Genomic DNA, 26116 nt, shown 5'->3' with positions numbered 1-26116 from the left:
TCTCAGGTCCTCTGTTCCAGTCCAGAATTGTTCCCATGACACAGCACTACCATAGGAGGACACCAGAGGCCCAGAGAAGTGAAAGGCAGCTTGTAAGTGGCAGAGCTTTCATCCCACCCCCATGTATCCTCTTCAAGGACACCAGTTAGGAGCCAAGATGAATATCCAGCCCCAGCTAGAAGAGGCAGAACCGGGAGAAAAGGTTGCTGGTGGACAGATGGCTCCCTGACTTTGAGATACCCTTAGAACAAATTACATTTTGTTATGTTTGTTAAAACAAATAGGAGCATTCACTTTAATCACTCTGGGAAAATCAAGCAGCATTTTATCCAAAATATTGTGAGAAAAGCCTCTGGAATGACAGCTCCACATTAAGGATCACCTCAAGGCAGCTAAAAAAAAATTGTCTAAAAATATGAGAAGCAGTGTGGAAGACAACAAAACAGAAACGTCAATTCTGAAGAAATCCATTTGAATTATATGCCTAAGGAACATATTAAAAAGCACCCCCCACCCCGTTTTTCTGTGTGTTTGCATTCTTTCACAGTCATCTTCCTTTCCTACCCTATTTCTGAAGTTTGAAAGGAATCTTCTGGGTCTTCAACTAAAACTGTGAAAAAAAGCTTGCTTAGGCACTTTCGAGTAAAGTTAGAGCTGCGGTCTCACTAACCAAAACATCAATTCTGACCAACAACAGCCTTCTGGGTTTGGGTTATTGTTTCTGCAGTCACTTGAAGAGTTAAACACTGTTTCTGACTTTACGACTTCTGGTTATCCATAAGGGAAGTGAAAGCTGAGGTCAGAGCCCCATGAGGTTGAAACTCAGAGGCTTTGTGTCTGTCCAGAGTGAGAGCCACATTGCTCTGGAAGCTACCTTATACCTATTTTACCACCTGCTTTCTGCAAAATAAGGAGTAGTCTGTGAGTTCTTTCCATTTCCAGAGAGTTTTCGCACAGATCCATGGATCTGAAGGTATTAAAATGTGCTGTGAACTCTGATCCTCACGTATGTCCCCTGACTTCTTACTGGAAATATTGCTTCAAAGAAGTACCCTGTTGCCCAGGGTTTGTGCTTTCTTCTCATAAAATGTTAAGTGTGTGGGATTGTGTTCCTTGAATCCCCGAGTGCCCCTGCTGCTGTGGTCTTCTTGCCACCCTCACCACACGATCTGGCCTACTTAATCCTCCCAACCCCCAAAGATAGAGAAACAACATGTCAGGCAACCAGACGGGGAGGAGGGCTACAGACAGACAGCACTTGGTGTTCAGCAATGCCAGTAACTCCCTCGCCTCTAAGCTTCTGTGTAGCCCAATGAGGATAGGCTATCGCTAAAGAAGGCTGCTTTTCACACTTTCATTGCGGGTGATTGACACTGGGCGTGTTTCATCAAATATACCACAAGTAGGGTGTTCCCTTCTGCACCACTATGACCATTCCTTCTGTTTAATTTTCCATTTGTTCATCTTCTCCCTTGTCTTCTTTTCTTCATAATAACTCTCAGAGTTTTATTCCCTTTCCTTTTCTCAGTGTTTCTGTTTTTTATTTTATTACAAAAAGAGGCAACTAAATTAAAGAAATTAGAGAAAAATTAGAAGATGAACAGACTTTTTCTACTCTTTTAAATATTTTAGCATATTTTCTGCTAGTGTCTATGTCTCTATGTTAGTGAGATAGAGAGAGAGTTATAATCACATTGTACTTCAATTTTCAACCCATATTTTTCACTGGTAATATACCAAAATACTTAGCCTTTAAGCTTCTGTACCTTTAAATGACTGCATAATCTCCCATTAAGTAGCCGCCTTCGATGCTATTTAACCAAGCTTTCAGTGAAGCGGTGTTTCTGATTTACTGTTGTTATAAATAATTCTATGATAAATATTTTTGTGAATTAAGCATTTTAGATGTTTGGATTATTTCCAGAAGGTGGTATTCAAAAAAGAGTGGTCATACGGCACGCAAATATTTGTGGATCTAGATTAATAGCACCAAATTGTTTTACATTGACAGATACAAAATATTCATTTAAAATAAAAAGTTTATTCCTGCTTTCTAATTTAAGCTAGTCCTATCAGGCAGAGTTTTTTTGTACTTTATCCACATGACTTCATTCAGCCAACAATCTTTACTCACTGTTTCTTAACAGCAATCTTTACTCACAGAATTCTGAAATGAGTAAAACAAGAGGCTGTGGGTAAACACTGTTGTCGAGTAACTCATTGTCCCTTGAAACCTACACCATCCGCTCAACCCTCAGCAAGCTAAGCCGACAATGAAACAAAACTCTTCCAGAAGCTCTATAGGTATTCTCCTGTTCAAATCATGACTTCCTTTCACATTTAAATAGAGCTCTGGAAAAATCATTGACCTTGTCTTGGAGCGCAATATAATCTGCCGACAAGTCAAGATGCCACAGCCAACAGAATACCTGGGGAGGCCTGGGAATGGAAAATGACTTTAGAGAATGTTGAGCCTTTTCATTAAGGGGAAGATGGCATTTCATTTCAGAATTAACCACCATGTACGGGCACCATACCTCCAAGGTGAGCGTGAAATATAAGCTTACTCAGAGGAGTAAGACCTTCCTCAAGTCAAAGCTACCGAGAGATTTGCCAGGCAAATCTGCCGGGGCTCACCTGCCTCCCGTCTTCAGTCCCCAGTGCCTCTGGGTTTACGCTTTCTCATCAACAGTGGGTGCGTCCATGTGAGCACGATTTGTTGGTAATGACAGCTGCCGCGTCCTGAGTGCTTCCTTGGTTCCTGGCACGAGGATGGAAATTTCACATACGTTACTTATAATCTCCACAAAAAGCCTAGGACTTGGGTATTTTTATCCCAAATATCAGATGAAGAAATTGAGGCTCAGGAAAGTTAAACTTTTCCAGGTTTACTTAGCTAACAAGTGGCATCACTGAAGCCCAAATACTGAGTGCCACTTCATGGGGCTGCAGCAATACAGGAGTCTTCCTCCTGTGCAAAAAGGTGGACATTCCCTGCCTGCTGCATCCTCGCTGTCCTCTGAGCTGGGGATTCTCCTAGACAGTCGCTCCCTGTTTCTCCATTGCACTTGTTTATATCTCTATGAGCAGTTATCAGGATAGTTAAAGGCAATTAATTTGCATGCTAGCAGCAGACTTGGAGAAGTCTTCTTAAAAACTGTTAGAATAGGCCCACTTGATATTCTCTAAAGCCAGTAAATGTTTGAGAAGCAGTTTACCCGATTGTAATGAAATAGAAAAACAAAACTGCATTAAAATTTAATTACCCACATTTAGTTTGTCCTAAAGATAGAGTCCTAAGCCCTTTTCTTAATTCCTTTTCACTTTTTGAGCTATAAGTCCTTAACTCCCCCGGTTTGAGATTGGAACTCACACTGAGAGATTGTTATGGGGGGGCCCTGAGCAGCTGCTCCACCCTAGATGGTTGTAGCCCAGAGAGGGCCGTGGCTAGCCATTGATGGGCATGAGGGGCTGGTATCTGTAAGAGCCTGCTGCCCTGTGCCCAGGGGTCCCAGATTGAGCAGCTGGGACACAGCCCTCTCCCTAGGAGTGCCAGGCTTTAGCCATGCTGCGCTTCTTCTTTTCGCCTGGTTCTTGGTTCGCTCCCCAGCCCCCTCTGAGTCTTGAGCCTCCCTGAATCCTATCCATCTCCCCTTACTCTGACACTCTTTCCTCTCACTGCATGCACTCGCATTCATTTAGATGTAGCTCTCTGATCAATGATCCTCCTAGGACCAGCCAGCCCCCTGGATATTGGTTCCAGCCTGGCTCTGAAGTTCTTTATGGCCTACTTCCCCTGTTATTCCTGCCGGCCCATTTCCAAGGGCTGCTCCTGCTTCCCTTCATCCTTGCCTTATTTCTAATGGAATCCCTGGAAGGATTCAAGCTTTGCCTTATGCTTTCACTCTCTTACTTCTTTTCTTCAAAGTTTATCCTCTGTCCCATCCCACATGGGCTGAAGTAATTTCCTGCAGAAATCCCCAGAGTAGGAGGAGGTGCCACTAACTTCCTCAATTTCCCATCTAATGCTCAGTCCCTTTTCTCTTGGTTTGCTACCCAGCAGCCTCTGAAATGCACATTCTAACCAGGGCTGACGGAAACTCTAAGGTTAGACAATTTCATCCCTTCTAACAACAGTGACTCATAATTCTCACATATGTGTGGCAAAGGGTAAGTTTCAATATTTTTGAAGAGAAGACCTGAGTAGCTAGAAGCATTTTGGTCCTCTTACAGGAGGAGGAGAACCAGTTTGTCCATTATCAAACACAGGGTGAGATCCACCTGAGAACTTAAAATGGACAGAAGAAGCTACTAACCATTAATGGTTGATGAAGGAAGAGGCACCAGGTATCCAAAAACATGGATCTGAAAACTTGTTGGCAGGTTGTTGTACAGAAAACTCATCACTGAAACGGAGGGCCAGATAAGATGACCAATCCTGAGACTCTGTGATTTGACAAACACTTCGCTTTTGCAGTCATGTCTTACTCCATCTCTTAACTCACTCAGACTTCCACCTTAGGCTCAAACAACAGAATTACTTTGTGATAGTTCTGATTACCAAGCAGTCAAAGGCATTTCCTTCTGGCTTCTGGTTTACCCCTCAGCTTCTTAAAGGTACCAAACACCAATATTAGTAGCTTCTCTAGATTCTGGCCACAGAATTATCCTCAGCCCTGAAAGGCCTTAAAATAGAATGCTCAAAAAGGACATGGATCTTAAAGTTCCAAGACTGGGCAAGGGGAAAAGGCATTTACTGGAGATTTCAAACCTGTGTCGTTGACTTGACCTAAATATTTTTCCCCTGGATGATGTTTTTTCATCTCAGATGACATGCTAGTATTGCTGTTAATATTCAATTATTTATAGCTACAACTGTATGTACGATGAGATTAGAAATGCCTTGGCTTTCCCATATTTTCTGAGTGAATTAGTGCCTTCATAGCAGAGTGGTAAGAGAACAAGCTAACCTGAGAGAAGGAGAAATCCCGGAGGACTTCACAGGAGAGGCTCCTTTTGAAATGGAACTAAAGGATGGAAAAAATTTGGCAGGCAGAAAGAGAGTAGAGGAAAGAAGGAAGAGACAGGAAAAGGCAGGGGATGGAACAGCATAAACCACCAAGGACAGACACCAAATTTTGAAAGGTTTGTTAATGAACAACATGGTCTTCTCCGTTACAACCTGAACATGTCTGTCAGCAAATACACAACCTCCACGTAGACTTTGATTATCTAATTCTAGTTGTTCAGCGATGTCCTCAATCTACTTAACTTGGTGGGGGATGGGAGGTGACAATAAGAGATATATTTGTATTTCTCTTTTACTGGTTCTGTTTTAGACCAGATGCTTTAAACTAGAGGAAAGATGCATAACTTTTCCCTTTTGTAGACTTGAAAGCAGCTTCTAGTTCTTCTCACAAGGCCTCAGTCCACATTTTCTGGACCATATTCCCAGCTGACAGTTATTATGTGTTTAAGAAATGATACAAATTTTAATCTTAGTCGGAGATGCACATAATTAGGAAGGCGCATCTATAATAAGACATACCCATGTAGTGGACACAGCCTTGCTTCCTTATGATCATATCTGTCATGGAAAATTGAGGCTCATTGGCTAGAGAACCTTCCACATATCTTTCTGGCCTCTGTATATAGAGCTGGGCCCTAATACGTGCTCATGATGCTCTTGGCCCAGTGGGAGGCACTTTATCGATCTCCAGTCTACGAGGGAAAACCTTCCCTTCAATGTTTAGATACAAAGATTGTGAGCTGAACACGTAACTGAAAGTTCAGCAACTTTAAGTGCTCTTTTACGACAAATTAGATACAAGCCAATAAGGAAAGTTGAAGTGTCATTCAAAAATAGAAATTCTTAAGAAGGGAACCATGTGAACTGAAAGAGAAACACGATTTGCAGCACACTGGCTTCCTGAACCACAGAACTAACTCACCAAAGAATACAGAAGTTACTGCTTGCAGTCAACAAGAAATGATACTTCTGTCCATGTGCTAAGTTTTTGACTATCCTTATTGAAAAAATTGATCCCAAATAAAACAGTGACGTAGGGTAATTTTTGCTCTTTAGGACGCTACATTTTCTACTAAAGCCCTGGCTATTATTTGTTCTTCTAATCCCTCTGTCCATCCTATTCCCTAACAAACCTTATTTTTCCTATGTCCCAATTTTTCTCAGCAACATATCACATAAGCCAAAAACTTGCTAACTAGTACTTTATGCTCTAAGTCACCTTCCACCTCCTCCAAGAATTTTCCATTATTCTTCCTCTAAAGCAATTGTCTTTCCCACCCTCAGAGTTGTACCACTTTTATTTCACCTCATTTCAAGGTTTGATTATGGTTCTTAATTTAGCTCCTCCCTCTCCATGATAAAATACAGATACCCAGGGCAGGAACTATGTCTAATTCTTCAAGTTTTGCCCACCATTCTTAGCAAAACTGTTGCTTACATGGTTCCTTGAAAGAATGAATGATGTCATGGACGGTTGTGTTGCCTGCCTCCTCAGACTCTACCTCTGCCTTCCTCAAAGCCCATCATTTCCATTTCAGGATCTATGTCATTCTGAAGAATTTGTCTCAACTCCAAAGGTGGGATTCTAAACTTGGGTGAAGGTAAACTGAGTAGTACATTTCATCCTCCACCTTACATCTAATTGATACCGACCCTGATATCACTTTCCCCACATTAAACCCAGCATATATGGGGTTAAAACCAAAACACTCATTCCCTGCTTACTCTCTGGCTTCCTGGCTCCAGAATCCACTATCCTCCATGGAGACAGACACCGTCAAGGGCAAGCACCTGGACTATCTCCTCTTGCAAAGAGATACGGGCTGGTGGGAAAGCTGCTGACCAGCAAGGTCATGGGCTCCCTCCTCTCTGCAAGTGTCTCAAGGCCAAAGACAGGCTGGTGGGAAAGCTCCAACCAGCAAGGCCATATGCTCCCCCTCCCCTACCTAAAACCCCAAAGAAAAACCCTTCCTTTTAGCTTCTTGGGGAATTTGGGATTTCAGCGTTAGCTGCCCTCTCTCCTTGCTTAGTGCTGTGCAAAAATAAAATTCCTACTTTCTTCCACCACACCCGGTGTCAGAGATTGGCTTGCTGTGCAACGGGTGAGCAAACTCACTTCAGGTTCGGTAACATAATCACAATTACTGGTTCAAGGTGGACATATGACCTAAGATGGTCCAATTGGAAAGAATTTCAGAACTCTTTCTGGGAATGCTGGGCAAAGACAAAGTCTCTTGTTTTAGAGAGTGGAGTGTGTATATTTGAGACTTAGAAGTGTTGAAGTCGTTTTCCTACCATAACAGAAGTCAACGTGTATTAAGCTCGTGATGCTGATACTGCTTGGCTACAGACGTTTAGGTATCTGGTGTAGGAAATATGTTCTAATAGGAAAGGAAACAGGAGGCAAAATTGCAACTTTTGAACCCATCAAAGCCCGATAAAAAATTTAAATTAGAGTTCCATCTAGTTTGCATTAGTAAAAATGCCATTATTTCCTCATTTGTAATATGAGACCGATAAGGAGATAAATTATGTAAGGCACCCAGGCTGGGGTTAGAGACTAAGCAATCCATACTCCATAAATTTCAATAGTTTCCCCTTCTTCTCCTCCCCATCTAGAGGTCTTTTTCTTTTAAAAAAAAAAAAAGCAAAGAAAAGAAAAAGAAAGAGAAAAAGCTGAAATATATCAATAACCAAAAATTCTTGTAATAACATGGCTGAGAAATTCAGGATAAAGATAAATAATACTCAAGAAAGAAACTACGTTTTCTAATTTTCAGGAGGCTAAAACTAACCCAAATCAGGACTCATTGAGTTTTCTGAAACTGCTAATGCTTGAGACACAGATTAATGGGAAACCATTACAAAGAACATAAAAGCTTACATCCTGTTTCTAAACATCATAGTAACAAACCATGGTGTAAGTGTGCTTGCTACACAAATGACAAATCAAAACACAAAGAAAAATAAATTCTTAATTTCTTGGACCAGATCTTTATCATAAAAAACGTTCATTGGAAAACAAAGAGCATGTAAAGGAAGAAACTCCAATTTTATTTTTTCAAGGTTATTTAGATAAATTCAGGTTTGTTTGGCTTCTTTTTGGATTATTCTTTGACTTGAATTGCCCAAGAAGTTGTGTAACCAGCAGTTAGTTACCAAGAGTTCCAAGTTACTAAAAAATTCACTACAAATCTAACACTCTAGAACCTAGCAGACTATGACTGCATGGTAACTATCTTCTCCCAACTTACCTTTTATTTTGTTACAAAGTGAGAAACACCCACTTTATTATTATTCCCAAACTCTTCTAGAGCCTTATAGGAAAATACAGTCCTTTGCCATCAAGTTAACTGGATAGTTCCATTAGCAAAATTGCAAACTATCACTCTTTTCACTTAACACAATTAAATGTAACAATTTAAATGATATAGGCAAAAAATAGCCTGAACCTGGGTCCCAGCTCTGCCACTTATTGGCTGTGTAAATCTCTTCACCTCCAAGTATTTGCCCCCTTAGCTTTACAGAGGATAATAATAACACATGCCCTGCCAAACCCATAGCTCTCAAGAGAGTAAAAAGTAATGTCGCCAACATTTCCCACCAAAATACCTGGCATATAACCTATCCTTCACTGTATCTAAGAGGAAAATCTAGGAAAATTGGAGGGTTTGGGGATGATGAAGCAAAAGACAGGCAGAAAATAATAGAAAAACTATTAGCTTTGTAGTCATATAACCATATTTGAATTCTGGTACTAGGGCCAATTTGAACTTAAGCAATTTATTTAATCCGCCGGGGTTCAGCGTCCCCATATATAATGGAGATTACGCTATCGATATTTGCAGGATTATTAAATGAGACAACAGAGACGTAAAGCGCTCAATGTAGAGGCTTGCATTAGGAGCTTCTTAACAAATGGTAGCTGAAATTACACAGAATATTTAAGTAGAGAAACAAGGTTCCAGTCACTTAAATATATAATTAATGGGCATTTTGCACTGTGAGTTAAAGGTTCTTTAGCAACAAGACAGCATATATTGAACACAGCATATACTTAAAGTGATGGAGCAATTGCAGATATAGAGTCTGGGAACTTTCATCAAGTGATAAGGCTCAGTGCAGACAAGTACAACATTGGAACCATGAGGAACACAGAAAAAAATGAGAAGAATTTAGGCAGTAAAAGAGGAAGAGAAATCTAAACAGGACCTAAGAGATATGCCTCAGATCCATTGGCTAAAGTTTTTTTAACAGTTTATCTATGAGAAAGCATTATAAATTAGCCTCAGAATCCAATGGTATTGTATCTGAATTTTCTTATGTAATAAGATTCAACTGAATTGATAGCACTGTCTATATTTGTGGCAGAGGCATTAGTTGCCCAATTGTTCACTCCTTCCTATATACACACCTTCTGACACGTGACTTTGCAGTTTCTCTTGCCACAGAAGCAGAATGTATTTCCGGCCACCTGAGTTTGTGTTTGGCCGGGTGACTTGCTTTGGCCAAACTGACGTAGAAGTAACAGTTTGCCAGTTTCCAGCTTGGACCTTAACGGGTGGTTTTTCTGCATATTCCTGTGCCTCTGTCATTACCACGAGAAGAGCATGCTGGGCTAGCCCCTGGTCCCAGGAGGAGGATGAAAGACCCATGGAGTAGAACTAAACCATACAGGAGAGCCCAGCCTCAGTCAGCAGACACTGGATGTGGCAGCAAGCCGAAGTGAGATCTGCAGAGTCACTCAGCTGAACCTAAACCAACTGGCTGACCCTCAGCCAACACACAGGTCCATGAAGATAAACAATTGCTTTTTGGTGCTATTGAGTCACGGGATGACATTACACAGCATTTTGCTGGCATTAGCTAACTGAATACAATGATCTTAAGAAGCGTCTTGCTTTTTGAAATGTTGTTCCCATCTGCTCATGCATTGCCACCAGAAAGGCAACCATTCTTTGCCAGATTTCAGGTATCAGGTTTGCTTTTTTAAAAAATGGCCTTTGATTCACAAGCTGATACATAATCCAGAGAAGCAGAGAATAGTGGTGCAAGGAGGGAATGGCAGTCTAATTTCTATGGTCCAAAGAAAAGCAATATTAAGATGGCAAAATTGACCACCAAATTACCCTTTTAGTCTTTTTTCTTTCCTACTCTTTAGCATATCTCACCACCCACCACAGGTACACATGTGTGTACTCTGAGTCCCTACACTACCAGCAGAAACCCTTGGGTCCTTCTCCTCCCAAACATAAGCACATATTAGGGTGAGTCTAGGGAATATGGAGGTGAATAAGGACTGTTATCAAAGGGACCCCAAGTGGGAATGCAACCATTCCTCTCTTTCTTGTGTCCCAAAGGTCAGCCAGTGTCTCAGTCCCCCAGTGTTGCCCGCACCCACTCTTTTCCTTGAGACATCGCTCCAGCAGAGATTCTATCTCCCTGGGACCTGCCGTTTGGATTCCCAGATTTTGCTGCTGAACAAGTAACAGACAGGAAATAAAGAACACAGATCTCAAGGGAGGCTCTCCTCAAAGCCTCTGGGAACTCTGAAGTCCTACCACTGGCTCTTGGACTGAGATTCCTGAGTAGTTCTGAAGTGAAGGGATTTATCCTGCCTTTTGGGGTATCTGTCATCTATTTTTACTATACACAGAGGACTGAGGTTTCTAAAGTTCTGCCACTTCTGGCGGCATTTCCTCAAACTTTGAGGCTGTTATTCAGGTAAGTCAGTGTCCTCTTTCATTTGGAGTTGAAAATTTGCATCTCTGGGATACCTAGTTTGCTGGATCACTCTCTGTTCAAGAATATTTAACCACATCCTGTGGGAAGGATTCAGGGCCAACAGAGGGATCCAAGCAGAAGCTGTGTTATTTCAGAAAAAGATTGCCTGCTATTAGGAGGCTCACATCAAGTTTCCAGATGGTGTTTGAAATAGACTTAAATTGAGATGAATAACTTAAGTTTGACAGCAGAGGTAGAATTTTTTTTTAAGGACTTGATTTTTAAAAGGAGGAATTAACCTAAAGGAGTTAATCTGTGAGGAAAGTTTGAAGACATCAAGTAGATTCGTGGAGGCAGCCCAGTTTCCATAAAGCACACTTGATAGGTCACACTTAGCCAACCCACAATTTACCTGCTCTGACCCCAGGATCTGTTTTTTCCAACATCTGCTCCTAGATAGCTCAAAGTGAGTTCTTGTGTACTTCAGCAGAGGTGTAGCCAAGAGGATGCTCACTTTGATTGTTCATCAGGAAACACCCAGATTGGTGTCACTCAAGGTTAGTCAGTGCATTGACAGCATGGACATCACCAGGACCCCGCCGAAACTGACTGAATCAGAATCTCTGGGGTGAGGCTCAGTGGTGTTTTAACAAGTTCTCCAGGCAATTCTTGGCCATATTAAAATTTGAGAACTACTGATTTAGATCACCTTGAGCAAGTCGGCTCTTTGTCCTTGGTGTATCTGTCTACAAAATGAAGAAGTCAACTTGGAATATCTCACTAGACCCTTGAAGCTCTGTCATTCTGTTATTTTGCTCCAAATAATTTCAGTCTTTCCCCCTGCTTTGTTTTCTTCGTTTTGATTCGTGAGTGTTGCAGAATATTAAGGAAGATTTTGAGAGCCAGATCATGTGGCGAACCATCCCCACTCTCACCCTAAAGAACTTAGAACACCATTAGTTATAATACACATTGAATACTTGATTAAGCAGTTATGGAGTTCTGAAACTCAGGAAGAAAAAAAAAATCACCCTGTTATAGACACAAGTAAATACCAATTACAATCATGTAAGCAGAACAAAGCTACCTCTTGCTGCTCACTTCCTCGCTCTGTCCAGAAATAATGACCATCACAGTAACAAAAAGCATCCCTGGTACCCAGATTGTGGGCTTTAAATACGATTTCCCACTAAAAGGAAAGAGAGCTGCCTGCTGGAGAAAAGTGAGGGAGAGGAGAAAGATGTAATAAACAAATCAACAAAAGCAACGTCTAAGCCTTGTTTGGAACCCAACTCAACAAACCAACTGAAAAACAAATGTGAGGCAATCAGGAAAATTTGAAGAGTAACTGGCTATGTGATGATATTAAAGAATTATGTTGGGCAAGATAATAGTATTATAGTTAGGATTTTTTTAAAAAAGAGTCCTTGTATTTTAGAGATATATCAAAATATTTATGGGGAAAATGATATCATATCTAGGGTGTCCTTCAAAATGATCCAGTTTTAGGGGTTCAGGGGAGGTGGAATAAATCAAACCAGAGCAGCTGTGAGTTGAGTTGCTGTAGCTGGGTGAAGCTGGATAATGGATACACGGAGTTCATTGCTCCCTACTATGCTGTGATTTTCAAATTTCCCATAATGACATTTTTAACTAGTAATCTGAAATGAAAAGAATAAGGGCAGAAAACATTTTCCAAAAAAGACAAACAATGGTGAAAGATAGATATACTTCTATTTTCTATTATGAAGAGTGAATATGATTAAATTTAATGCCTCCAAAGGAAATGTTGGCAATGGGTCTCCGTCTGGATCACCAGGTCCTCTCAGTTTCTCCACTTGAAACTCTCCTTGTTTTACTCTCTGCAGAGAGGACTTTGTGAAGAGAGAATCCACGCTGTGAACCAAATGCTGAGACAACGCTTAGTGCAGGCGTGCTGGGCACACAACAGGAGTTCAACAGCTGTTCACTCAGTAAGAAAGACTCCAAGTGGGAGGAGAAGAGCCCAGCTGACAAACAACAGACACACTTCAGTTCTGCTGCTATGCTCCCTGCTCCTGCAGCCAATACACAAGCCTTCCCGCTCTTAAGTATTTACCATGCCCATTGGGAGTTACTCGTGATCATCTGATCTTTACTGTTGGCAGGAAACAGCTAGCTCAAGACTGCCCTTTGCAGATACTTCTTTTATCAGTGCCTTTAAGGAACTGGGTCGACGAGGTAAAATGACCTTGCCATCAATGGGTTTCATATAAGTGAAAATTAAAACATGATAAAATCCTTTTCATCTATAAAATTAGTGAAGTAAAATACTGTGACAACCCTCAATGCTAGCAAAGATGAGATGACACTGCTCGTTAGAGTTGAAATTGAGACTACATTCCTAGAAATCAATTTGGCAATGTTCACAAAGGTCGTGAATAGCAATTATGCTCTTTGAGGCGGTAATCCCTCTTGTAGGAATTACTAAGAGCAATACCAGCCACCTGTGCAAAATGTACACACTAGATGCAGGGAGATTTTTGCACTTACTGTCAAGTAAATTGTGCTACACCCATACAACCTACTATGCCACTAAAATAATGCTGATGAAGAAATAGTAAATAAAGTAGAAAATTTCTGTGATAAAAGAAGAAGACAAGACTGGGTATACACTATGATCTCTACTATATAATCTGAACATGTGTATTTATTGAAAGTGACTATACCAAATATTTAAGTAATTAAGAGTGGTTGCTTTGGGCAGGTGGATTATAAGTTTTCTTCTTTTTGTACTTTTTCAATGTTTTCCCAATTTTCCATAATAATAAAAATGCTCTTTTCATAATCATAAAAATATTTTTAAACTTTAGTTCCTCTAATATTTCTCCACCATGCAAAATTGCCCTGTATTTCTTAATTGCCTGATGACAATGACATTGATGACAGAAACAAAACAACAGCCTTAGATACTCTCAGAACAGTTGCTGTGGCTTGTGCATCTATGTGTAGTTTTCTCTGGCTCAGTTAACAACATAGTTTAATAACACCTCCATCTCAAGGTCATTTGGAAGATAAATGAGACACTATAATATGAAAGAAGTTTTATAAGTCTTTAATTTTCTTTGTTTGTAAAATGTTGAGAAGGTTCTGGTGAGATGCCTATCATACTTGAACATGCCTTGTGATCTGTGAAGTGTAAACATGGTAGCCATTATTATTACTTATTTGAATGGGTATTTTAAGCAAGGCATTTGGGCTTTGACATCTAACTGCTGCTCTGACTAACCCTTTTGCATAATGAAGCCAATGGTTGTGCAAGGAAAGGATGCTGTCTAGATGGGCTCATACCCTGTGCATGGCTCCCTGTTCCCCCTCACGTTTCCTGAAGTACTTTGTCTTTCCCGGAAAGGACACTTGCCTTTCCTGCAAGCAGGTCCTACAAGGTCAGCTTTAGCTTTTGCTACTCCCTGCAAGAGGCACCTCCCTTTGTCACCACCCTGTTAATACTCCCATTAAACTGTGCAGGAAGAAGTGCCTTCTTAGTACAAAAACAAAAACAAATTCAGGAAGAACAACAACTCCCTGCTTAACTGGAGCACAGACTGCTTTTGGCAGGCTTTTTTGCCAAGTCATTTGTCAGGAGACAATTTGAATGAAATGCTGGCAGAATCAGAGACTAGCTCCAGAGCTCAGTTCAATGACCAAATTTGTTCTTTACCTAGGCTCAAATGAAAGTGTTATTTTTCCTCATCATGCTTCAACATGTCCACTTATAAAATTATGTCTTTACATCTACTGGACTGCCGTGATGACTTAAACGAGCTAATTTCTAGATCCAAAGCATCTTGGAGGTCACACATTATCTAAGAGGTCATATACACTCCAGTATTCTTTTCAATTTAAGAAATTTCTTTCATATCCAGACTCTTCCAGAGTCATAGAATTTACACTTTTGTTTTTTGAGGCAGTCTGTGTTATTGTTAAACAAAAATAATTGCTGGAAAGTTCTTTATTATCTCATATAGAAGTCTGCCTCCCTATAACAACCCTGCCACAGTTACAGTTCTGTTCTTGGGAGCTTTACAATGTAAATATTTTTCCTTTCTAAATGATATTTCTTCGTCAACTGAATACTCCTTTCTTCTTTCTTTTCTCTCAACCTCTGTGCCCTGCCATCTTTTCTTATTCAAGCAGGTAATTAAAGTTTCCAATATAGTGTAGGATTACAAGCTTTGGTGCTGGAATCCTGCCTTTATCATTTACTAGCTGGGCCATCTTGGGCAATTTACTTGATTAGTATCTGCATACTTCATTTTCCTCATCTATATATTTGATGATTATAATGTGACATATTTCATAAAGTTGTTGTACTAAGTGTTTTACATGCGAGCAGATATTTACGTAAAATGTCTCATAGGATTTGGTATAGAGATGGCACTCCATAAATGTTCATCATTGATGAGGGTGATAAAGATGATATGGCTTATGGTACCTTCCTCCTATGGCCAGACTATTTGGACACTCTAGTCTGCCAATGTCCTTCTTAAATTAGAACTGGAGACATAAACATGTTGTAATAAGGAAAACTCAGAACACAGTGGGATGCTTACTACTTGATCTGGATACTAGCTGTTTTAAATTGAGCAAGCTATTTCATCTCTCTAAGCCTATAGTTTCCTCATCTATCAAATGGGGATAATAAAATTATCTGCTTTGTAAGGTTGTTGTGAAAATTTTAATAATGGCACTAAACTAAGGTATTAAATATGTGCAAATCGTGATTCTAAGCACTGTATTTAAAAGCACTTAGGATTTTCTTGGCAAGCAGTAAAGATTCAATATTATTATGACAGGAGAAGTTCTGGGAGGTTCAGAGTGCAGCTGTCTGCCTCTAGGGTGATATTTTCCCCCTGGGCACAGAGTCTGAGGTTACCTTACCACTGAGAAATCCCCATAGATCTGACCACATCTCTGCCTGGCTCCACCACCAGACCCTTTAACAGGAAGGAGGTAAAGGGAAGAAGAAGAGAAGGTAGGGGAAGCATAGGAGAGAAAGAGGAAGAGGAAGAGACTGTGGGAGTGACTAAGAAGTAGGGACACACCAGGTGGGTGGTCACTCTCAGAAAGTGGGAACAATGGCACGAAGAACAAAGAACATGAGCTTTGGCATCAGACACATTTCCCTTTCTTTCATAGTTGCATTTTCAGGGCACCCATCATTAAACCTCTCCATCTGAATACCAGATTCAGCTGGGGTTCTGCAAAGTGTAGCCTTTAATTCATTTGACTAAGCTTCTTCTTAAAGATTCTTTTTGCCATTCATTTATGAATTCTTTGGCACTGCCAGAAAAGTTAAAGGCATCATAGGGGTAAAAAGATATTCTCGCTTCCTCTGGGTACTTAGAGAAATCTGGACAATCCAGAAAAATTCTCTCCACTGGGAGAGTTTAACCTCAAGCCATCTTCTTGAATCTGGATCAATGTTTTTATGAGCATTTTGATGTTCAAAGTAACTGATCGGCCTGAGCCCTTCTGTGCTCTGAATTTTGGAAATTCACCTATCCCAAATCAGTGATTCTTAATCTATTGACAGATTTGCACCATTTCCCCCCTTCTCATTGCCTCGACTCCCTAGCCACAGGGTTTAGTGTCAAATCCCTGAGACAATCTGAAGGTGAAACAGAAGAGGGTCCATCACTTTTCCTGTGTCTACAGCACGCAGCCCTGAGGGCTTCAGGAAAGAGCAGAAGAGCCGAGCCGTCTGGCGAAGGGTCTCAGGCCTCCTCTGAATCACGCTCTTTAGAGCATAAGCAGCTGTTGTCTACAGTGGTGGTTTCCTGAGATTCCTGTACTTCCTGATTTGCAGGAAAAGAGCAGCAGCTGCCCCTATTCTTTATTCTCTCAGCCCTTCCAATGGTGTTGCAGCTTCTGATCCTCTACAGGAAATCCCTCCCTGTTTGGGACACCTGGAGTGGTTTCAGTTTTTTTCACAATGCTCTGGTTGATGCATTAATGCTGGCTGCACAGTGGAATTGTCCTTGAAGCATTTAGAAAACACTGAGGCATGGATCTTACTTCTGGGAAGGGGCCTAGGCATTGATATTTTTTAAATGCTCTCCAAGCATTTCCAATGGGGATCTGAGAATGAAAACCACGGTGTCAATCTCAAATTGAATTCCCAACCTCAGGATTTGTTTTTTTTTCTGTCAGATGCTCATCTCATAGTCATTTCAAATCAGGTTTATCAGGTCAGAGAACTTTCCCTCAATCTGTTTTCCCAACACATTGAGGAAAGGGAAGAACAAGCCATTTTCAAAATGGCCCAGGCTTTCTGGGTATCTGGCAGAAGATACTTGGCAGAAGCAAACGCCAATGCCAATATAAATCTACAAAGAAATAAAAGAATATATTAAAAGTAAATGATTAAAAATTGACCAGGCAGTTTGAAAAATAACCAAAATTGTACTTTTGAAAATTAAAAATATACCAATAGAACCAGTATCTCAAAGGACATATTAGACAAAGAAAATTAAAATTGGTGGGCCACATAATAGATATGAAAAAATTGCTCAGAATGAAGCACAGAAAGAAAAATAGTAACAGCAAACACACTGTATACCTTTCTTAGCACTTTATCCAGAATTTCTCTTATAATCCTCACAACGATCTTATGAAGTAAATGATATTGCTCCCCCATTTTAGATGAGGAAATTGAGGCACAGGAGGTTAAGTAAGTTGCCCAAATTCATACACCTAACAAGAGATAGAGTCATAGCATTCAACTCAGGGAGTCTGGTTTCAGTTCTGTTTCTCAACAACTATGCTATCTTCTTAGAAAGATAATGAAAACCACAAAAATGAAGTGGCATGGAGGTTAAGTTTGTTCCAGAATAGACAATAGAGGGAGCAAATTAAAGGCAATTTTTTTGAGAAATAATGGCTGAGAATTTTCCAGAATTGGTGAAAAATCAATCATCAGATTCAGTAAGGTCAAAGTCTTAAGCGGGGGGCTGGCCCAGTGGTATAGCAGTTGGGTTCGTGTGCTCCACTTTGGTGGCCCAGGTTCGCAGGTTGAGATCCTGGGTACAGACCTACACACTGTTCATCAAGTCATGCTGTGGCAGCATCCCAAACACACAAAAAAGAGTAGAGGAAGAGTGGCACAGATGTAACCTCAGCAATAACCTTCCTCACCCCCAAAAAAATCTTAAGCAGAATGAATAAAAAGAAATCTATACCTGTGTCTAGGTATAGATTTCTATAGTGAAACTGCAGAATACTAAGGAAAAAGTGAGGCTGATGCTAAAGCAGCCCATTAGGGAAGACAGATCACTTAAAAAGAGAATCTTTACACAGACAGGTGGCTTATGAAAATCAGTAGTGGAGGCCAGAATACAGTAGGATATTACCTCAAAAACAATGAGTAAAAATAACTGTCAACCTACAAAGTATACCCAGCAAAACTATCTTTCAAGAATGTGGGCTAAACAAAGACCTTTTGTACAAACAAAATTGACATTTATCCTTACTAAAGGAACATATACAAGATGTATTTAAGGAAGAAGGAAAGCTATACAAGAAGGAAAGTCTAAGGTATGAAGGAAAAAAATGGTAATCAAAAAAACTGTAAATGTATGGGTAAATCTAAACAGATTTTGTATAAAATAATAATAATATCTAATTTATTGGGTTAAAATGCAAGAGAATACTAAAATACCAGGCAACAATATTATATAACTTGGGTAGGGGTTCTCTGTCAATGTGTTCTAAGATCTGGGTAAGATCTAAGACATTGTTTAACAGGGTTCTTAAATTAATATGGAAGTTCCCATTTATTGAAAATACTAAAAGACAAAAAATAGAATGTCTATCTTCCAAACTAGTGGAGAGAAAAATGAAAGGAAAAAAAAAAAAAAGTACAATTTCAAAAGGAAAGAGAACAGGAAAGAAAGGAAAGGAAAAATGAAACCTACACAAAGGTACATAAATAGAAAGCAAAAAATCAAAAGGTAGAAATAGATGCACACTTCATTAGTAATTCATTTAAGCAGACCAAATTCTACTGTTAAAAAGATTATCAGACTTTGTCTAAAAATTCATTAGAAGTCCATTATTTAGACACATCTTAAATAAAAGAGTCTAGAATGTTTAAAGAAAAAAATGTTAAAAGGCTATACCAGGGAAACACTGACAAAAACAAAGGAAAGAAGAAAGAAAGAAATTGAAATGTCTATATTGTCATTTTTACAAAACAGGCCTTAAGTCATATAAAATAAATACTGTAATAGAAATGGGCACAGTCTATTATGAGGGAAAAGGAAGCAGCACCTAATTCTTCCCAGAAAGGTTAGGGGAAGAATTGAAAGAAATTGAAGGAGAAAAAAAAGGGAAATAAACATTTGGTCAACATTTGTTGAGCAGCTCCCTATGCCTGGCCCCAACCTAGGGGCTTTATTTGCCTTCTCTCCTTGTAATGCTCATGACAACTCTCTACAATATGAAGTATTACTTTCGGCTTAAGGAGGTTGCCTAAGGGCTCATATGCAACTGAGCAGGAAATTAAATCCAATTCTGTCAAAGCAGAAAGCTCTATATGTGAAAACTGAGCCTTAAGGATTTGGGTGTAGAGTTAACAGATAAAAATACAGGATACCCAGTTAGATTTGAAATCTGGATAAACAACAAATAATTACTTCTGTATACGTATCCCCTGCAATATTTGGGACCATCTTATACTAAAAAAAATTACATATCTTTTATCTGAAATTCGCATTTAACGGGGAGTCCTGTATTTTTGTTTTCTACATCTAATTCTAAGGTAGGCGTGAAATAAAAGGGAGACAGAGTTGAGCTGAGTTATGTGACGGTGCTTCTCAAAGATCTCCCCTTGGGTCACAAAGCAAGTCTCCGTTCCACTTCTCTCGCAACAACACTTTCAAACATACAAAACAATGTCAATAGACTACCGTCTTCTTAATTGTTATTTATTTATATTTATTACTACTATTATGCCACAAAATAATATATAATATGAGGTTAAGGAAGGAAAGGGACTCAGGAAAAATATCGATACATTCTCTCTCTGCCATATTCCGTTTGGAGCACTTGTTTTCTCATGCTAAATCGTAAGTGAATCATGAGGTCTATTGTCCCTGTTTTCAAATGGAACTCCCAGGAGTGTGCTCACTATAACAACATGCCACCACAACAACATAGTTGTGGCCCATTATTACGAGGTCCATATTTGCTTTGTAGTATAAGCTAAGGCTACAAATTCTGGCTGGACTGGAAGAATGAAGCACTCAAGTTGAATTATTCTGAAATTTTCTGGGACAGATGGGTTTTAAATTAAGCTTAGTGAGAGGGGATGAACATAGATTAGACTCCTCTAAGACAGAATATTGCCTAGTGGGCTATATTTGTAGAAATATGTAGGAGCTGAGCATACAATATAAATTAAAGTACAAGTTATACTACTGTTTTAATTTCATGAAAAAATATCATTGTGTGATATTCAATTTTAAACATAAAATCATACAAATACAAATGTGCCAGTTACCCATATACTCTTGTATTTTTTTCTGCACATTTGGAGAATGAGAGATTCTAATGGAAAATTCTTTTTAATAGAGAGCTTAGCAGTAGCATAGCAAGTGGTTGAAGAGGTTCAGAGCAGAACATCTCCTGTGACATGGCCCATCCCATCTTTCCACCCTCAAGTCACAAATGGGGACAATCTGACACAGGGGTGGTAGGTGATCTTTGTTTTCAGCTGGGACGTGATGTTATGCCTTGATCAAAGTGGAGTCTATAAAAAGGGAATTGGGTGCTGAGGCTGGACATACAACACCCTCTCAATGCTATGGTACCGACTTCCAGTTTCCACACTCCCAACCCTAATTTTTCAAAAACCTAATTTTTCAAAAAGTCAAACTGTAACAAAATACACTGCACTAAGTTTATTCTGATCATATACTCTTTCTTTGATGATGCAAAAGACAGCCTGAGGATCTTCTTAGGCCTCCAAGCCATCAAGTCAATAATTTATTAAAATTGAGGCATAGGGTATAGTGAATGGAATGTGAGGCTTAACACAAGCTCTACCACAATCTGGACAACTGACAGGTATTCAACCTCTCTGAGCTTCAGTTTAGTTAACAAGAGTTATCCTTTAAGAAATAATGAAAGGAAGCACAGAACAACTATTAGATAGGCCCTTTGGCCTCTCAAGCTCCAGTTCCCACTGTCCAGGATCAGAGAAGCAATAGGTGTGAGGCACCATCCTGATTCTCTGCCGTGGTCAGAAATTGGTGGTTTATTTAAAATAAACAGATAAAGCCCCGATAAAATAAAACACTGTAAAATTTATATTTACACATATTTAATTATTGCACATATTTATAATTTTTAAATTAACAATCTACACATAATTATCCCAAATGTAAAATACCTTTTTAAAAATCCAAGTTGATTTGAGATTTCTGGCTACTTATAAACTAGATCAGGAGTTTGCAAACTACAGCCCCAGGGCCAAATCCCATTTGCCAACTAATTTTATAAGCACAGTGTGATTAGAACACAGCCACACACATCCAGTCACATATAATCCATGGCTGTTTTCCTGTTGCAATGGCAACTGAGTAGTCCTGATAGGGACTGTATGGCCTACAAAGCCCAAAATATTTACTATCCATTTTATTACAAAAAAAATGTTTGCCAGTCTCTGATTATAGATTAAAAGATTTTTTCCCGTTGTAAGTAAAGTTGATGGAAATCCATTTAGAGCATTGGCCAGGAATTCGTTCATGGGTTCAAATGATGTCAAAAGCACCGCTCAACAAGGTGACAGTACTCGAGACTGGAAGCTTTTGCGGTTAGAAGTCAGCTAGATCTGGCTTCAAATCTCACCTCACGTGGATAATATACCTGTGAGATTGCTGGCGGGATGCAAGTTTAGCTTGATGACAGACACAATAAGTTCAATAAGTGTTCAATCTCTCCATTTAAATAAATATATAAATAAATATTGAAATAAATATCAGCTTTTCCCTACACTCTGTTTCATTTCAGAAGTGAGAAACAGAAAAGGCAGCAGCTCAGTTACTCTGATAAATTGAGACAAAGCAAGGCTCTGGTGTAATTTATTCTAAGCACAGACAAAACAAGGTCACTGGGCCACCCGTTAAATACCAAACACGCCCTTTCTTGGTTAAAATTAACGACTGTCACTTCTTCACTGAATCGTAAAATTGTCTGTGCTTTCTGACGGCAGCCAGGACAAAGCAAATCCCATTCCTTAGACCCTCCCCTAAATCACCCCAGCAAAGCCCAAATCCTATAAGAGATTGTTCCTAAGGTCGTGTTACTGAAGTGCCCCGCGGTTCCCCATGGCATGTGTTCTCCCTCCCTGCAATGAGTAATATGCCCAGTTGTTTAGCTGCAGGTGTCCCTGTGGTCTTTGGCTGAAAGTCGTTGACGGATAGCACAGTGAGACGAATATATTGTTTCCATTTGTTTTATTTCGGGGTATTATAAAAACTATAAACTGTACAATGGTGGTAGGAGAGAAGAAGGGTAATAATTATTGAATAATACTACGTCCTAGGCATTTTTCACATGTTATTTCTTTTGATCCTCATAATTCTTATTTGAATTAGATATTGTGATCTCCCTTTTTCTGACACAAGAAGCTGAGGCTTATTGGACTGACCAAGGTCTGGGACGTGGCAGATGTGTTTGTCTCTTAGACATATACAATAGCTGAGAGAATCACCATTTCTTATAAAGAAAGCCTAGTTAATAAGCTAACAAGGAATAAAAACTCTCTCTCTCCCTGCAGTAGCCTCTCTTGTATGTCCTGCACAGTGTTGGCGACTGGGGCCGGCATGCCAATCGCTTCTCTGAATGTCCCAGAAACTTTTCTATTCCTCCTTCTCTTAGATTTAACCCTTGGAGCAACTGTTAGTTATGTCCCTGCTATTAGCACTTAAAATACAAGGTTAGGAATATGATGAGAAATAACCAGGCATCTAACCACAACCTTCATAATCACCCAAGGAGATCTGTCCAGCCACTGATGCCCAGAACGCCATCTCAGACCACGGGATCAGAATCCACAGGTAGACCTTGAAATTGGTGCTCTCAATAAGTTGTTTGGGTGATTCTGACACAGACCCACCTTGAGAATCACTGTCTTAATGTGCCTGAGTGTCAGATTCTTGGTCATGCATCCAAATTTCATCCACACATCAAGTCCCAACCTTCTGACCTCTCCATCTTCACTGACCTCCCTCATGTCTAAAGGACCCCAGCACTGAGAGTCCACATCATGCAACTCATGCCCGAGGACAGACGCTGTGGGAGAAAGCTCGGGACCTGAAGATAAAATTCGCTTTCCCGACCTGCAAGAGTATCCAGGTGACCTTAAGGCTTGATTTTGTCATTTGCAATGTAAAAGAAAAATGGTCTGAAACCTGGCCTGGCACAGAGCTTTTTTGTGTAATCCAATTTACCATGGTCTTCTGGGAAGCAATTAGCCTTCTTGCTAAAATGCTTTAAATTTTTTCTAATAACCCTTAATGGTATTAAGACCTGTTCTAGAAAACTAGCTATCTATTTAATCATTTGGCTAATGATTTTTACTCAACATTCTTTTTCCTTTTATGCAATCTAATAAAGATTATCTAACCACTCTTGTTCTGTAAATGTGTCTGCCAAGAGCAAAGTCTTAGAATTGGGCTATTTCAGATCTTTTCCCATGAAGAAAATTCGACATTAAACTTTCAAGTTCTCTTAATTAAATTTTCTGAAAAATATTAAAAGTAAAATAATGATTATTATACCTATCTCCTCCTTATAAGCCATAAAACATTTGACAAATATAGATTCTCATAGTGACTTATGGTCTTTGCCATTGTTTTATATGGATAAATTGTGCCTTTCCAACTACATTATTGTCTCCTGGAAAGCAGGACTCATAAACATCTTTGAATATTTCTATATGTCTTTCTACCTATAATAGTATAAAGAGTGAAAATAGGTATAATAATCTCTGTTTTACTGTTAAAATTTTCTTCTTGAAAACCCAATTGAGACCCTAAAAAGTTTTACGTCAAATTTGCTTCATGGGAAGAGATCTAAAAAAGGCCAATTCAACAATTTTGCTCTTGGTAGAGACGTTTATATGATAGATTGTATGTAAATGAAGTATTGAGTGAAAGAGAAAAAGAGAGAGAGAGATAAATGGAGTATTGAGAGAGAGAGAGGATCCATGAATGTGACGATTGTTTACTTTTTTTAAAATTCTTGAGTATCATGCCCAGATCCCAACTAAAGCTTCTCTGAGTGAGGCTCTTGCATAGACTAAAGTCTGTGCTGGATATGGTCACTGTTCTGCAAGGAGATTACAACCTAGAGAAAAGCTAAAACCTGCACAAAAATACTCTCATGTACCAGGCGGTGTATGATGAACTACAAGAGTGCAGGTGGACCAGGAGCGAAATAATAAGAAATATATATACTGGTCTCTGCCCTTGGTTCCTGGCACAGAGCTCCTAAAGCCTTGAAATTTCCTATGTGATAAGAGCACTAGGAACATCCTTTGTTCTAATGAGGTGACTCCAGGTCAGTTCCTGGATGGATTCTGGATGGGGCAAGTCACCAGAAAGACCAAGCTGTGATTAGAAGCTTGGCTTTTTCAGCTCCACCTCTCATCCTCCAGAGAAGGGAGAGGGGCTGGAAATGGAGTTAGTAACTGATCATGCCGATGTGAGGAAGCCTCCATAAAAGCAAGAATAGGGGGTTTGGAGAGCTTCCAGGTTGGCAAAAACATCCACACAAGGAGACTGATGCTCTCCAACTCCAAGGCACAGAAGCTCCTGCACTTGGGGACCTTCCCAGATCTTGCCCTACATATCTCTTCATTTGGCTGTTCATCTATTTCTTTGATCACATCCTTTAATAAACTGGGAAACGTAAGTAAATGTTTTCCTGAGTTCTGAGAGCCACTCTAGCAAATTAATCGAACTTGAGAAGGGGGTCATAGGAACCTCCAATTTGTAGCCAAATCAGAAGTTGTGGGTAACCTGAGAACCTACTACTTTTGAGTGGAATCTGAAGGGGGGCGGGGGCAGTCTCATGGGACTGAGCCCTTAACCTGTAGGATCTGACACGATCTCTAGATAGATAGTGCCAGAATTGAGTTAAATTGTAGAACACAGAGCTGATGTTCTGGAGAATTACTTGGTGTAGGGGGAGGGGGGTTGGGAGGATGGAGGAGAGCGGACCTCCACCTATTTGATGACCAGAAGTGTCAGAAGTGGTCCGTGTGAGTAATAAAGGAGACATACATAGGAGGGAAAAACTAGGTGGTTTTTCTAATACACCATGTGACACAGAGAGAGGAGAACAATTCCATCTGCCAGTATCAGCAAAGGCCCTAACACAAGGTTGATGTGCTGGGTCTGATGACCACAGAGGAAAATGAGGTGGTGACATTCTAGGTACGGCTCCCAATATTCCAAAGAAGATAATGTGCAGTGTGTATTTGGGAAAAGATGAGAGGTCCTAAGAATTTATGGAGGGAAAATAGGTTGTAGAATAGTGGGAGATAATTAATGAAAGGTATACAGTAAGGTATTCTCAGTCTAAACCCCAATATCTCCAAGCCAGAGACAGCTAGAAGCCAGAATAGAAAGAAAATTTATTTTTTCATGTGACTCTAAGAAGAGAAGCAAGAATTTGTCTTTACACAATAGAGCAGATATTATGATTCCATTTATGTGAAGGACCCGAAATAGTCAAATTTAGAGAGACAGAAAGTAGAATGATGGTTCCCAGGGGCTGGAGTAAGGAGGAATTGGGAGTTATTGTTTAAGGGGTACAGAGTTTCAGTTTGGGATGAGAAAAAGTTCTGGAGATGGAAAATGGTGATGGTTCTACAACAATGTGAATGTACTTAATGCCACTGAACCGTGCACTTAAAAAAATGGTTAAAATGATAAATATTATGTTATGTATACTTCGCCAAAATTAAAAAAAGAATTTGTCTTTAGGGAATACTCTCCCTTTAGTCAAGAAAGAATAGTTTTGGTGAGTCTCTTCACAGTTCAAACGGAAGGTAAGTGCCACTGTGAGTACCGAAGATGCTCCAGATCTATATGGAACACATTGCTGTTCAATGGGCCTTGCTCTTCAGAGATGATGATGTTACACACTTATTTTTGACATCCTCTAACTGGAGTTTAACACAGTAAGGGGGAAACCTGAATCTGTGGTTGTGAAGGCAAGGAGAAGACCTCTGCCCAGGAGTGATGAGTAAGCCCAACAGCATGGCCTCAAACCAGGGCTCATGAGAGGTGGCCATTGGGATCATCCAGGAAG

General features: G+C 39.8%; 1 protein-coding gene across 2 annotated transcripts in view; it reads right to left on the bottom strand.

Moving 5' to 3' along the window:
• Nucleotides 1-26116, bottom strand: part of GPR141 (G protein-coupled receptor 141) — a 75065-nt gene that overhangs the window by 29515 nt on the left and 19434 nt on the right. For both annotated transcript variants that reach the window (XM_046669867.1, XM_046669866.1), the window contains exon 2: nt 2638-2761. The gene's annotated coding sequence lies outside the window, so the exon portion shown is untranslated. The remainder of the gene's footprint in view (nt 1-2637; nt 2762-26116) is intronic.

This window comes from Equus quagga, chromosome 8 (genome assembly GCF_021613505.1).
Source record: "Equus quagga isolate Etosha38 chromosome 8, UCLA_HA_Equagga_1.0, whole genome shotgun sequence".
In the NCBI taxonomy this organism is placed as follows: Eukaryota; Metazoa; Chordata; class Mammalia; order Perissodactyla; family Equidae; genus Equus; species Equus quagga.
The sequence above is the reverse complement of the archived record's forward strand: the minus strand, read 5'-3'. Positions and strand labels throughout refer to the sequence as shown.